Source organism: Crocodylus siamensis, chromosome 9 (genome assembly GCF_052110815.1).
Source record: "Crocodylus siamensis isolate JL-2025a chromosome 9, ASM5211081v1, whole genome shotgun sequence".
NCBI lineage: Eukaryota > Metazoa > Chordata > Crocodylia > Crocodylidae > Crocodylus > Crocodylus siamensis.
This window is the reverse complement of record NC_143403.1, coordinates 70,108,568-70,121,901: the sequence shown is the minus strand read 5'-3', so window position 1 is coordinate 70,121,901 and position 13,334 is coordinate 70,108,568. Positions and strand designations below refer to the sequence as shown.

At 46.3% G+C, this 13,334-nt stretch overlaps 1 protein-coding gene across 2 annotated transcripts in view; it reads right to left on the bottom strand.

Moving 5' to 3' along the window:
- The window catches only part of CMKLR1 (chemerin chemokine-like receptor 1), a 152,166-nt gene that overhangs the window by 40,550 nt on the left and 98,282 nt on the right, over positions 1–13,334 (bottom strand). Inside the window, exon 1 of one of the 2 annotated variants that reach the window (XM_090063439.1) lies at positions 527–706. The exons of the other annotated variant lie outside the window; for it this stretch is intronic. The gene's annotated coding sequence lies outside the window, so the exon portion shown is untranslated. Of the gene's footprint in view, positions 1–526; positions 707–13,334 lie in introns of those variants that run through there. 2 annotated transcript variants of the gene reach the window in all.

The following is a 13,334-nucleotide window of genomic DNA, read 5'->3' as shown; positions in this document are numbered from 1 at the left end:
CATTTTCAACACAGCCGAACGCCCCATTTGCCACTCGGGCTTCTGCAGCACGCTGGACAGCCCACAGCATCCTGCTATCACCAAATGGTCCTTAAACCTTTTCCAGCTCATTCAGACCCCATCAGCACCTCAAGGGAGGTGCAGTCATCCCATTATGCATCTATTTGTGTTAAATTTCAGTAGTTAAACTACAGGCGCCCCAGTTCAATGAGGTCCCTCTGGGGACATAGCCGGGTCCCTGTCAGCAAGTTTCATCATCGGTTGCAGGGTCAGAGCAGAGCAGCAGTCAGATGCTGGCAGTGATTTATTTTTAAATTAAGGGTGGGGGGAGAGAGAACTCGTTAAGCGTTTGTTATTTTAAAATCCCAGCATATTTAAGGCAGGGTACAGGGCTTGCAGAGAAATTCAGGGAGGCAGAGCCCTTGTTCCCCCATTTCACCCAGCTTCAAAATCTTTCAGTGGAGAGAAATACCTTCTGATTGCTGAAGTTTGTCCTGGGTTTGCTCTTTCCTCTCCATGGACCTACCTGAGCCTGGAGACAAGGTTGCACCCGCTCCACCGAAGCCCCTGGAAACACCAATTGCCCCCACAGGAGGCTCCAGAGATGTTCAAGGCATCAACTGAGAGGATCATGCATCCGGGCACAGAGGTCGGCATAAACCTTGTCAGATGTTCCACCAGGCACCTCTTCCAGGAGGAAACTTGTTCTCTGACCCTCTTGCATACATGGAGACACACACACACAAAGTGCTGTTACTATGTTTTTTAAGAGACAGGGGGTGGAGGGAGAGCCATAAAAACACCATGGGATGAGAGATTCTTGGCAGATTTCCTTCCTGAAAGCAACAGCTGGAAGAGGGTGTAGCGGTGATGTAGGAAAATTGGCAGTGGGCCTGCGGGTGACCCAATCCTAGAGAGTAACAGGCAGATTCCTAAAGTCTCCGCCAAACATGCGACTCGCACGGTCCCTAATAAGGTTCAAAGGCTTCCCTAGCACAGCATCTCTCTCCTGCTGCCCCTGCATGTCCTAGTGATGTGGTTCCTGGACATGAATGCCAGAACAGAAGCAAATTTCAGGGTGAATATTTGCAGCCACCACACTTAGTCTGGATTATTTCTCTCACCTCTGATCCAAGAGGACAGGGCTGCTACCTCTCTCTGGTAGTCTCATCCTCCAGCCGTCTCCCCCGGAGATACTGAATCATTCCCCTCCCTTCAAGTTGGCTTCGAAACTTTCCTCTCCCGCTGGCCAGAAGATCAGTTCTGCCTGATGACTTGTATGATCGTCATGACATTAGCAATGGCAGGGTGGAAGTGCCCCAGGACCCAGCATGGGGTAGAGTCTCATGGTGCTACCCACTGCACAGATATGTCTGTATTGCCAGCTAGACCCAGCTCAAACCAGCCACGCTGAATGACCTCTGTGTATAGCAAGCCTTAATCAACACCACCTAAAAACTTAGGGCTTGTCTACCTAGGCACATGTTTCCAGTTATACCAATATAATGACACCAGTGTGTTTAAGGAATGGCCCCAGCACAGTTAAACCACAGAGTTATGCTGCTAGGAGCCCTGCGAAGACCCTCGTTCATTGTAATATAACTTGTTGGGTCCCCTTTGTCGTTCTTCACATGCCAGGCAAAGACCTCTGCAAGAAAACACATCTGCATGTCAATGGTGGTAGAAGAAACCACCTGATTGCAGTAATTAAAGACCATGGGGCAGATTTTTATTTAAAGACTGCTTTTTTATGCCACTCTGGTAATTTAATGGGGCCTTAAAGCACTAGGAAAGCATCTTGTCCTTGCCAAAATGATGTAAAAAGGGCCTTTGAGCATATGAGAATCTGGATGATGTCACATTGCTGTCCTGATGACATAGATGCTAGTTGTTGCAGGGGGAAGAGCACACAAGGTGGAGATGCCCAGCGCAACGGCCCTGTTCTCTACACAAAGCACTTCCATGTCACCAGCTTCCAGATGCCACCCACTGCTATTCATTATCCCTTTCTGGCCAGGCATCCCCTACAAGAGCCACCAGATCATTATTAAGAAGCTACCAGTGAGGCGTCGAAGGTGATGAATACCCATCGGCGCGAACTTCCAGTCTCCACATCTGGGCAGCGGGGCGCTGCATGGGGGCATGAGAAGTGACAGAGGTCGGGGCTAAGGAACTAAGGGAAGACACAGCTATTGCAAAGCAGAACGACAGGAAAGGCAACAAGAAGCTGGAGGAGAAGAAAGAGCAGAGCACATTAAGTCTCTGCCTCTCACCCAACATCCTGTCTGCACTCCCACACCATCCTGGCTTCCGTAAGAGCCTCGAGGGGACAGTCGGAGCGAGAAGCATCTGAAACGGGAAGTCAAACCAGCCCCCCCTCGAGAGCAGACCTCAGTGTGGAACCACAACGCCAGCCTCCCTGGGGTACCCCATGTGCCTGGGGCTCAGAAACGGATGGAGGAATGGGGGTTGGATGTAAGTGGGGCCTGTGGAGTGGGTTCCCTTCTGAGCCCTGGGATCGTCGGAGAGCCTGGGCATCAAAGCCCAGAATCTGGGAATGAAGGGGAACGATTCTTCCCCAAACTGGGTGTGGGAACGGTTGACTGACAGAGGGGGAGTCTTCTATCTTGGGTTTAAATGCAGCAAAACCTTGGGGTCCTAACTTCATTTGGACTCTATCTGTGAATTCCCACTGAATAAGCACCGCAGACGTTGCCCCCACCCCACAAGAGCCAGCTGCCGGGTTCCCTAACATGTGGGACGCATGAGCCCGGTGGCAGTGACGAATGCTGGGACAGAGGATCCTGCCTGTGGTTCCTCCCCCAGGAGCCTCACAGTCATGAAGTTTTAATAAACAAGGCTCAGCCTAAATCAGAGTATTAAGAAAACCAAATATCTGCATCTCTCACCTCCCAGATCCTTTCTAAACCAAGTGCCTCCAGCATTTCAATTCCATAAACCTACCCCTTGCGAATTACTTTGCTCCCGACACTTTTAGGTATATGCTTGCTACACTGGAAACTCAAAATATTTGAGAGACAAACATCCATTTTAGCTTCGGGAAAGAGGTTAACATCCTATGGCCTTGCAAAACAATCAGATGTAGAGGCAGAAATTGCCACAGCAGGACAGACCAATGTGTCCCTCTCCAGTAATTTCTTGTCTCCGGGGACAAAGTCAAGGGCTCATCTGAACCTTCTGACCCCTGGGGCTAGTTTAGATAAGACACACCAGCCCCTATAGCCAACAGCACGTAAGGCTAGCATCATGCACTAGCCACTGTTAATTCTCCAACCCAAATGACCAAGAAGCCATTTACAGCTGGGCTGATGAGGGGACCGCCTTTGATACAAGTCCGAGGCAATGTACAAAGTCATATCTCTGGAGCCACAGTGAGATGTTTTAAGTATTCAGACACCACACCCTGCCCATACTGGATATTCCCAGGGGACATGCTATCCCCTAGAAGAGCATGATGCACTTCAGTGTGCAGTATTTTACCCTAAGAACAAACTTCTTCTTGATACCACTGGACAACTACTTTAATCCTGAAGCGGTGGTGCTGGTAGCTTTTGTAATCGGAGTACCGCCACAGTGCATTCATCTCCATTTGGCCAATGTTGGCAGCACACAAGATGGGCAGAAACTTTTACCTTAGCAAGAGAGTCCATAAATTAAACAGCTCCTAAGCAAAACCAATTGTTCTTAGCTTTAAAGGAGGTTCCACATTCAAACAGAAAGAAACCAAACAGAAAATAGTCTCAAGGATGGCCTCATTTGAGCCTTTCCCCATGTCGTACCCTCAGTCAAAATGCTGGCAAGGATCTTTCTTCTCAGAAAAAGCTGGGTTTATCCATCAGCTGCACACAAAGCTCGTTGGAGGTTTGTTTCTGGGAGTGAACTGGGAGGGGGGAGACATCCACCTGCCTCACTGTGAAAGGTGGCCAAGAGTTGTAACGGGGGCTAGGGACAGAAGTTACTCATAAACTGGTTTAAGTCATCAGAAACAGGTTTAAACCTGTAACAGAACAAAAGCTCCATGTACATAAACCCATTTCAAAATGGCTAAAACTGGCTTAAGATAAACCTGGCTGAACGTAGTATCAGACTTCACTGGTTTGTGTCAAACTTGTTTATGAAACTTCTGTCCCAGACGCCTTCCTGGTTCAAGTTAAAGCAGCGTCCCCCTGCATCCCAGCATGCTTTGCATCCCTGGGCTGTGCTGTGCTGTCTGCTCCAGCAGGGAAGTGTTGGGATTGCGGGGAGGGGGAGAAGAGGCAGGGACTGCCCCACTCAGGCAAACCCTGCTTGGTGTGTGGGGCCAGGGAGGGGGGTTAAGCCCTCCCTTCCCCCAGTATAGAGCTGCCCTGCTAAACGTACTGAAAGTTACTGCTCCCTGAAACTGTGGACTATAAATCCCAAAGGCACCTGGAAGCAGGAAGAGGAAGTGATGAGCAACCCTGCAGAGTCCTGCTGCTGTGATGCTGAACTGCAAATCCCAGAGACCTCAGGGGCAGCAGGAAAAGGAAGTGCCAGAGAGCCTGGTCTAAGCCACTGCTGGCATGTGGCTGCAATTCCTAAATCAAAGGTAAATGTGCATCCAGTTGTTTCTCAGTTTAATCTCTCCAGTTTAAGACTAACCTGCAAAAACTGAATCGATTCAGCCTCGGCTGCCTGTACTTAGCCAGGGGAGCATGGGTCAAACTTCTGAGATGACAAGTACTCATAGGACCCTGTGAATATAATGAAGACATGGCAAATTAACAGGGAAAAAAGAAAGGCAAGAAAACTTTATCTCCTTCAATGTGCTTCAGATCAAATACCGCTACTGCAGACTCCCTCTTGGATCCGACGGTAACTCTTGGTGCCAACTGTACGGTGTTTTCCTAAGTTCTGTTTCTGTCAGCAAGGAAATGCATCTGGCAGGAGAGCCAGTTCTGGAGGAGAGCCAGGCAAAGGCTCTGTCTGCAATGAGAAGTTCAGAAGGCAAGCAGGTTGTTCTGACTAATAAAGCCTTTGCTGCATGTTGTCGGGAGTGATGTGAAAGTACTGAGCCTGGAAAGATTAAAAAACTACTGGGAGATGCACGTTCTATTCAGCCTCAGAACAGCAAATGCCAAAAGGAATGAAAAGAAAAGGCAACAGCTTTGCACGCAGCGAGCCTGCTTTTAGATTCCTCCTGTTACTGTCTGGCCATCAATAAATCTCTGAAAGCAGAGAGGAGGAGAGAAGAGAGGTGGACACCAGTGTCACTGCTTACTCAGAAGAAAGAAAGAGCCCCCACATTCACCCAGTGAGTCCCAGGCTGAGTGTGGGCTCAGTGACTGGAGATGGCACGGGATTTTTTCACAGGGCCAGTTGGTTTCCATGTCATTGTGACTGAAGCCATAGAAATGTTGGGTGGAGGGAGCCTCAAGAGATCCTGTAGCCCAACCTCTTGCAGTGAGTTAAAGAGAAGCCCCATGCTTTTGCCTCTCAGTAGAGATGTAAGGGCACAAGCCAGGAGCCTGAGATTCAGAGAAAGCCCTTTCATTTATTCGGGTGGGCACAGGCTAAGGGCATAAGCACGGGGGACTATCAGGGCAGTGGTACCATGTGGACAGCACTGACCTAGACCTTAAGCGTGACATTTGCACTGAAAGTCAGAGCCCTTGCAATCCTCCCTGCCCATCACATTTACCAAGAGAGCGGAGACAAAGAGTGGCTGACATGAGAGAAACCTCTGCCGCCACAACATTTGCCAGTGACCTGTGCTATGCGCGGGCACTCTGGCTTTCACTGGAAAGAACAGACCCGTGGTAATGACTACTATTGGGCTGTGATTTATTCCGTCCTGCTGGCTGAAGAAAGCCAACACTGGTTGTTACTTGAATGGGAGGCCTCCAAACATGCCTAGGACATTGCAAGAAGCTGTACTGGTGCATCAGTTGTTATCTTAGCAACCAGCTGAGGAGGTTACAGAAGTTTTCATTACTAAAAATTTAGAGATCATTTTGGGCGAATTTGATGACACAGGTTGGAGAGCGACTCTTTTCATTAGGTGGAAGAATTATATACAGAGCCAGGCACAATACAGCACATCGACTGGAGCCTTGGCATGCTGCGACATTGGGCATTAAAAACAACAAGAGTCAAAAATTCAACTTACAGGTTTCTGGAGTACTTGTCACCAGTGCCGCTGGTCCAGCTGTCGCTGGGTGCTGGGTTTGACTCCTACGTCCACAGAGCCTTCTCCAAGCATTTGCAGTCGCACATGGGTTAATGCTTATGCCTACTTGTACTGGTCATGTGTATTTATGCACAAGTGTCCCTGGCACTTCCCCTGCGGATGAACGTTTCTGAGCACAAAAATGGACTCACCGAAAACGCTCCCTGGAGCCACGCACGAGAAGCTGTCGATGTGGTCTGAATTCTTTACTCGGAGGATGCTTGGTAATACTCTTGCACAGCTTCATCTGGGGCCAAACAAGCTTAAAGCTTATTGCAGTGAGGTGCAGACTGACACAAAGGGAGGGGCTGAGACTACTTGACTTGCCCTGAGGAACGTCCCCCAGAAATGGCTGTTTCCCTCCTTGGGGCTGTGTATCCCAGACCAAACCACACATGAGCTGTGGGATTTCTGCATTGCTACAAATACAAATGTACATGAAAGCGCCTTTGAACCCCACAGTAGCAAAAAATCCACCTACACCCACTTTGGGGCCCTTTTATGTTGCAAAAACAGTGTAAAAGGACCCTGGCATACAGGACAATCACACCCCGACATACAGGACAATCAGACCCCAGACTTGCACTTCTGCAGCCAAAGCCAGGGCCCAAGGAGAATGGGTAATGGCTGCAGCTGGAAAAGCAGGGAGGGAGGTCTGTCGGCAAAGGACATGGGGAGCTTTCTGGGGGTCTCCAGTCAGTTCAGAGGCAGGCTAAGGTCAGACAGAGCCTGAGCTACTCAAATCACATGTGACCCTTCAGAAAATAGCCCAAGGGCTCATGATTTGAGCTGCCTGCATTTTGGCAAATTCAGTTTGACCCCAATCCAGCTGCTCTCTATGCACACTCTTAATGTCCTTCAGTGGTTAACTTTATAATACAACCATGCCCCAGCTGGTTTAGGCACCGAACCAGTCTGGTAAGTCCTATTTTTGTTCCTCTTGCCTGTGTTACACTTCCAAGTGCTGGAGATGGCTTTTTCCCCCCAAAGCAATTGCTCTGTTACCATATTCAGTCTAAGGACTGAGGTGCTTTCACATATCAAAGGATCATGATTAATGGCCAGCAACTTTACATTTGTCTTCATTGTTTCCTGCCTGGGCTGCTACCACACCATCTGAGCAGCACTAACCGCCGACATGCTTTTCATTTGAACAAGATGTTTGGATGTCTCCGAGATTAAAAACTGTTATAAAACAACAGCCCCCGATAATCCCTTCTGTCTCCGGAAATGTGACTTAGAGGGAAAGCCTCCTCTTTGTGCAACGTGCCTTCAGTCTCAATTGCCTTGCTCATAAACAACTGTAACTCAAAGTGTATTCTTGGGAGTTTAGTAATAGAAGGGTTTTGAAGGTCAAACTGGATGAGCTACAGAAAGAGGTATCCATTGCAGAGCACAGAAGGTAGCAGTCCTTGATAGCATCCTAGAGAAGCAGGGCTGGGAGAGACCTCAAGAGGTTATCTAGTCCAACCTCCACTCAAGGCGGGATAGTCCCTGTCTAAACCATTCCAGCAAAGTGTCCAGCTAACCTGCTCTTAAAAATGCCCAAGGAAGGAGATTCAGCAGCCTCTCTAGGTTATCTGCCCTAAAGCTTAACCACTCTTACAGAGAGAAAGTTCAAACAACTTAAATTTACTCTGGCTGATAACTCACCCAAATCTATGTGTTCATTATAAATCTCCAGGAGACTGCTCAGGGTCTCCTGGGAGATAAATGATAGGGCATTCATTAAAATAAATATGAAATGTTGAATCTGATTTATACAGTACAGGCAACCTCTGCTTAACGCTGTTTCGCTTGGCACTATTTCGCTATAACACTCATTTTAAATTGATAACTGATTTCATGTAGCACTCAGCAAGTTTTGTTATAAAGCTTGCAGTTGCCATCTTGCAACATTAAAAGCAATCGCGGTCGCCATCTTGGGTCGTCAAATACTTTCGGTTTTGTTTAACACTCATTTCACTTAATGCTTGTTTTTCCAGGAACCAATTAAGAGCGCTAAGCGGGGGTTGCCTGTAGTCCAAGGGGTTTTTAAAATGTAGTAGTGATGTAAATTTGGCTTCCTGATATAAAGTCTATGCACCATAATCCATAACTGATATAAGCAAGCACATGGGCATGTTCACATTGTGTGTCGTGGGCACATTGGCACTGTCATGTGATGAAACCTCCAGGAATAAATTCCAGCCAAGTTGGCAACCCTACCAGCATTGGGTATGCTGGACCCTCACCACGCATGCCCAAAGTGAAATGTTCAAGTTGTGCACTCGCTGTGCGAGTCTGAACAGATTAAGAGAAAGAGAAGGATGGGGCATAAAGAATTATGGGAAACCATCAGACATGGGTGTCTTGATTTTTGAATGTCCTGCTCAAGCCTGAGGTCCTCAGCTGTGGGCGGGGGGTGGGGCAGGGGGCTTTCAGCATCTATGAAAGCAGGCTCTCAGAAGTCCAAAACAGTGGGTATTTTTGAAAATGTGAATTTTAGCTGATAATATTGTCAGCACTCCAAATGGAGCCCTAGTCTTCCCTGTCAGATGGCACACCATTAGGCATTAATTCCTGTCAAGGTTCAATAAAAAGCCTAACATAGAGCAGACGGGCATACAAATGTCAAACTCTTACAATCTAGCTCTAAGTGAAGGGAGCTTTCAGCACACTTCGAATTAGCAAATGAGTATCTTTTTATGAACTGTTCTTACAAACTCCGTGATAAGGTTCAATTAATCAGTGAAATGAAACCTGCTCAGTGAATTAAATAATTTTGAAGCATTTCTATTGAGTCTTTATTTTCAAATTTGCTGTACGGCGTAGTCTTGTACCTCACCAGCCCTTGTCCATATACCATACCTGAACCTTAGGAACCCTATTGTCTTGCTCTCCAAAAATCTCGCCTTCCACTTCTCTTTAAAAAAAAAGCTCAGGCATCAGCTCCTTTGGCCGCAAGGAAAATGTCAAAAGTGTGAAGCAAGAGTAACCTGTGCAAAGATGACTTTGCAGGGAACATGGAATAACTTCCCTCTGGAGTCTGAGCTGGGAGATAAACCAGGAGGTGTACTCAGTGGCGATAATGGAAACAGCAACATTGCTAATGCTTGCATTCCATGTATAAAAGAAGAGAAGGGGAACCTGAGATCCTCACAATGGCTCATGTGTGGCATTTGGAAGACACCACAACACAATGGGTTTCCAATGTGCTAGAGCCCCCAGGCAGATTCAGCTCCCCTGTTCCAAGAGGAGACGAAGCCAGGGAGCTCTGTGTACCTCCAAGGAGAAACATGATCATACTGTGAAAATCTGCCCAGTTTACAGCTGGTGGTATCCCATGTTTTACTGTGAGGCCAAGGTAAGTTTGTGGGAAAAGCTTAGAAGAATCAACATTTTCCCCTCACCCAGTCTTACCCATGTGCATAGCAACAAGTTAATCTTGCAAGCACCAACACCTAACAAAGCACTTGCTGACATACAGCTGGGTCCATCCCAAAGTACATACTCCATTTAATACATGCAGTCCTCAGATTGATAGTCAATTGTATGCCAAAGATTAGGAAATGTAAGGATGGAGGTTGGTAGGAAAATACCATGCAAGAGCATCATCATAGTATCACAGGGGTCCTTTCTGCCTGAATGGTATATGAATACATGGCTACTGTAGGCACCCTCTATATATTACATGTATGCCATGATTAACATGTTAATTGTGGCATACATGGCAAAGGTGCTACACATGCATCCTTTTTAAGGTACCATAAAATGCAAACCAGCCATAAAAATGTTCTACATCATATGTAGAATATTATATGTAGAACATTTTTATGGCTGGTTTATATGACACCTTAAATTGAACATGTAGTAAGTCCCAGCTAGGGCCAACAATTAGTTGTGTAGCATAGCAGGAGGTGCAATTGTTAGGATCAGATCCCCTTGAGTGTGTCAGTGCTCCACTGCTATGAGAAAGAAATTGGAGAGATGAAAGGGAAAAAGCAGCCGTGAGAAATCCACCCCCAAGATCTCGGACTTGGGCAAACCTCCCAAGCTAGTGGGAAGTTTGGCAGGAAAATGTAGACTGCAGCTTGTGCCTGATTTATGCAGATAGAGTTGGACCCAGTGAGAAATCTTTGCTGATTACTGAGCTCTTCCTGCTGAGTAACCCTGTTAGCTTCCAGCACCGCAGAGAATCTCTCTCATCATACACCAGACCCACGCAGTAATGTACCAGGGCAGTTTGAGAAAGGCAGCCTCCAGCCAAGGGGGATGAGGCATTCCTCAGGGATGCAAGCCTGCTGCGTTCGTTTTGGTTTCTGTATTTTTTTCTGCTCAAAACTTAACTCTCAAATGTGCCTTGCAATGCAGCCAAGACCACCCCTGAATACAGATGAGGGGTTACTTACTTACCATCCACTTTTTGGCTTCCCTGGCATTTCCTCCATTTGACACACTCAGATGAGTGCAGCAAAGCAAGAATTTCTCATTCGGGAAGAGCCTGATTTCTCTAAAGCAAACGGCGTTTTTTTTAAGCCATGTCATATCGTCTCTGTCTGACATTTAAAGGTCTGGTGCTTCAATCACATTGCATTAGAACAGCAGGATGCCTCACCTTAAGTAATGTGGAAAGACTTGTCTAGCACGGTCTTTTAAAGGGGATGAAGGAGGGAAAGCACCTCTTGTTTGACATCCATTCCACTCATCGACAAACTAAACCGCCTGGGGCTTCCGAGTTTCCTGCGCAATGGCTAACGAACAAGGCCAAGAGTAGAACTAAGGCATTTGCAAGTGGGTAGCGAACTCAAAAAGGCTGTCTTGAGCTCGGAAAGATGATCCTTATCCCATTGATCTCAATGAAGCTACTCATGTGCTTAAAGTTAAGCAAACATTTCAGAGCTGTGCAGGGGCCAGGATGTAGCACTACACAGGATCAAGACCTACATGAGCAGTGGTCCCAGTTTCCAACATCAGGAGATCCCAGTGGAGCGGAGGCCAGTCTCTACCCTCCAAGATGGCCCCGTGGGATGAGACAGTTCCTACAGCTCCAGCCCCCGCCTATTCTTTACCTTTCCATGAATGATCAATGGTCTTTATTTGTCCAGGCCTGTGTATTCTTTCCCCAAGGCCTCCTCCATTTTAGTTAAACCATTAGCAAAGCCTCCAAGCTTTCCAATTAAGCTACTTCCCTGTTGTAACCTTTAATGAAAATGACTTTTCCCCCCTCTAGCTGTATGTATTGTGAGCTTGTAAGATGTATCCATTTAACTCATTGAATGCAATTATCTCACAGCCTCCAGAAACTGAAATGATCGTAAATGCTACTGATGAAACATCTTTAAGTCCCCTTATTCTCAATGTGTGGGGATTTTGTGCTGTGTTTCACTTATTTTGAAGGGGTTTTGTGAGACTTAAGGAGCCCCTCACTCCTGATTAGACATTCTAGCTCCTGTCAGCTATTTTTTCTCCTTGTTTTATTATTTTTCACCCTTTCTTTCTCCACCTCGCTGGGAGAAGCACTTTCTGGCTTGATTGGGTGTGTGTGGGTACTTTTTCTTGGATGAAAAATGGTCTGAGTCATTGCTAAGCAGATGTCATGCTCTTAATGTGGAAGAAAACACAGGAGGAGTTTTTCCTTCACTGATGAAACTTTTACCACGATTCATTAACGCCTTTTCCTCGCCTACGTACAAAGAAAGGAAGAGGAAAATCAGGATAAACTACACCCAACCAGAACCTCCAGCTAAAACTAGGGCAACACCAAGAGCCTGGATCTTTCTTCATTTTTCAGTTCACTTTTTCTTTCTGGTCTCCATTTTCCAGGCTGCTTAGCACTTCCAGGTGCTGGCTGGAAAGGGTAGTATGATGAACATGATAGAAATCTTCTTGAATTCCTGGGACCTAATGAGAAAATAGTACTAGAAGATTTTTCAAAAATAACCCAAGGTCTTGGGACATATCCCAGACCCATGACAGGTTGCCAACATTTTAACAAGGTGCTGCCACCAAAATATTTCCACCCTTGCTCTGCAGTACAGTCCAGGAACCAGATATAGGGTGGGGAGCACTTCACCATTGGATTTCCCATCTCAGACAAAAATATTCTTGTAACCAAGGAGTTATAAGCACTTTCAGGAAATACCTCAACAATGAGTTTGCCAGTGGGTCTAGTTCAGCTCTAAAAACCCATTCTAATGGCCTTGCTAGCACAGAAGTTTGTAAGTGAGGTGGGGTGTAGGGTCAGCAAGCACTTTTGACTATCTTGGGTATTTTTTAGAGAATATCTGAAATTTTGGTGCAATCTGACATAAAATATTCACTATTTGGAAATATGGTTGCAAACCATAGGATACCTCATCTCTGTTAGGGCAGACTTCACTACGGCCAAAGACACAGGGAAATCCCTTCTATATGGGGGTTTTCTATCCATATGGTTTCCTTTTAGTTCTTAATGGGCCTCCCTACCCATATACCTTGTGGTTCCAGGTGCCTGGATAACAGACCAGTCACTGTTCATTTTAACAGCACATTGATCCATTTCTAAGAAAAGCCCTCATACCAACATAAGTATTTTAGCATAAATCAATGCTTTTCCTATTAAGCTACATGTACAGCTTTATTCTCAAGGAATAGCCCTTCTCAGCACTTTTCCAACAACACTTTATATAATAAACAGAAGGAAAAATATTGTAGGACTAAAATGACATTTGCAACAAATGATGCCGTGTTCGCTGCTGGTGCATTACATACCTCCTTTCTTCTTGGAGGCAGGGATTTCTTAAGGTGATAACTTTTATTGGACCGACTATGTACTTATCGTACCTACGTAGTTGGTCCTATAAAAGATATCACCTTAAGAAATCCTTGCCTCTTGCATAATTGCTGGACCATCATGCCTACAACTTCACTCTTACAGTACTCCTTCCTTCTGCACATTGATATTTGGAGCTGTAACTCTGCACCTCTCAGTGCATTGATGTATACTGCAGACAAGGTTCTTGGGGTAGATGCGATATCTTTTATTAGACCGGCTAAATATTTTAAAAAATTGTTCTTTGAAAGCTTTTGGGTACAAACACTAGGGCTGTGCAAGGCTTTGGACTGTGCTTTGGATCTGGAGAAGATTTGAAGGCTTTGGACACCG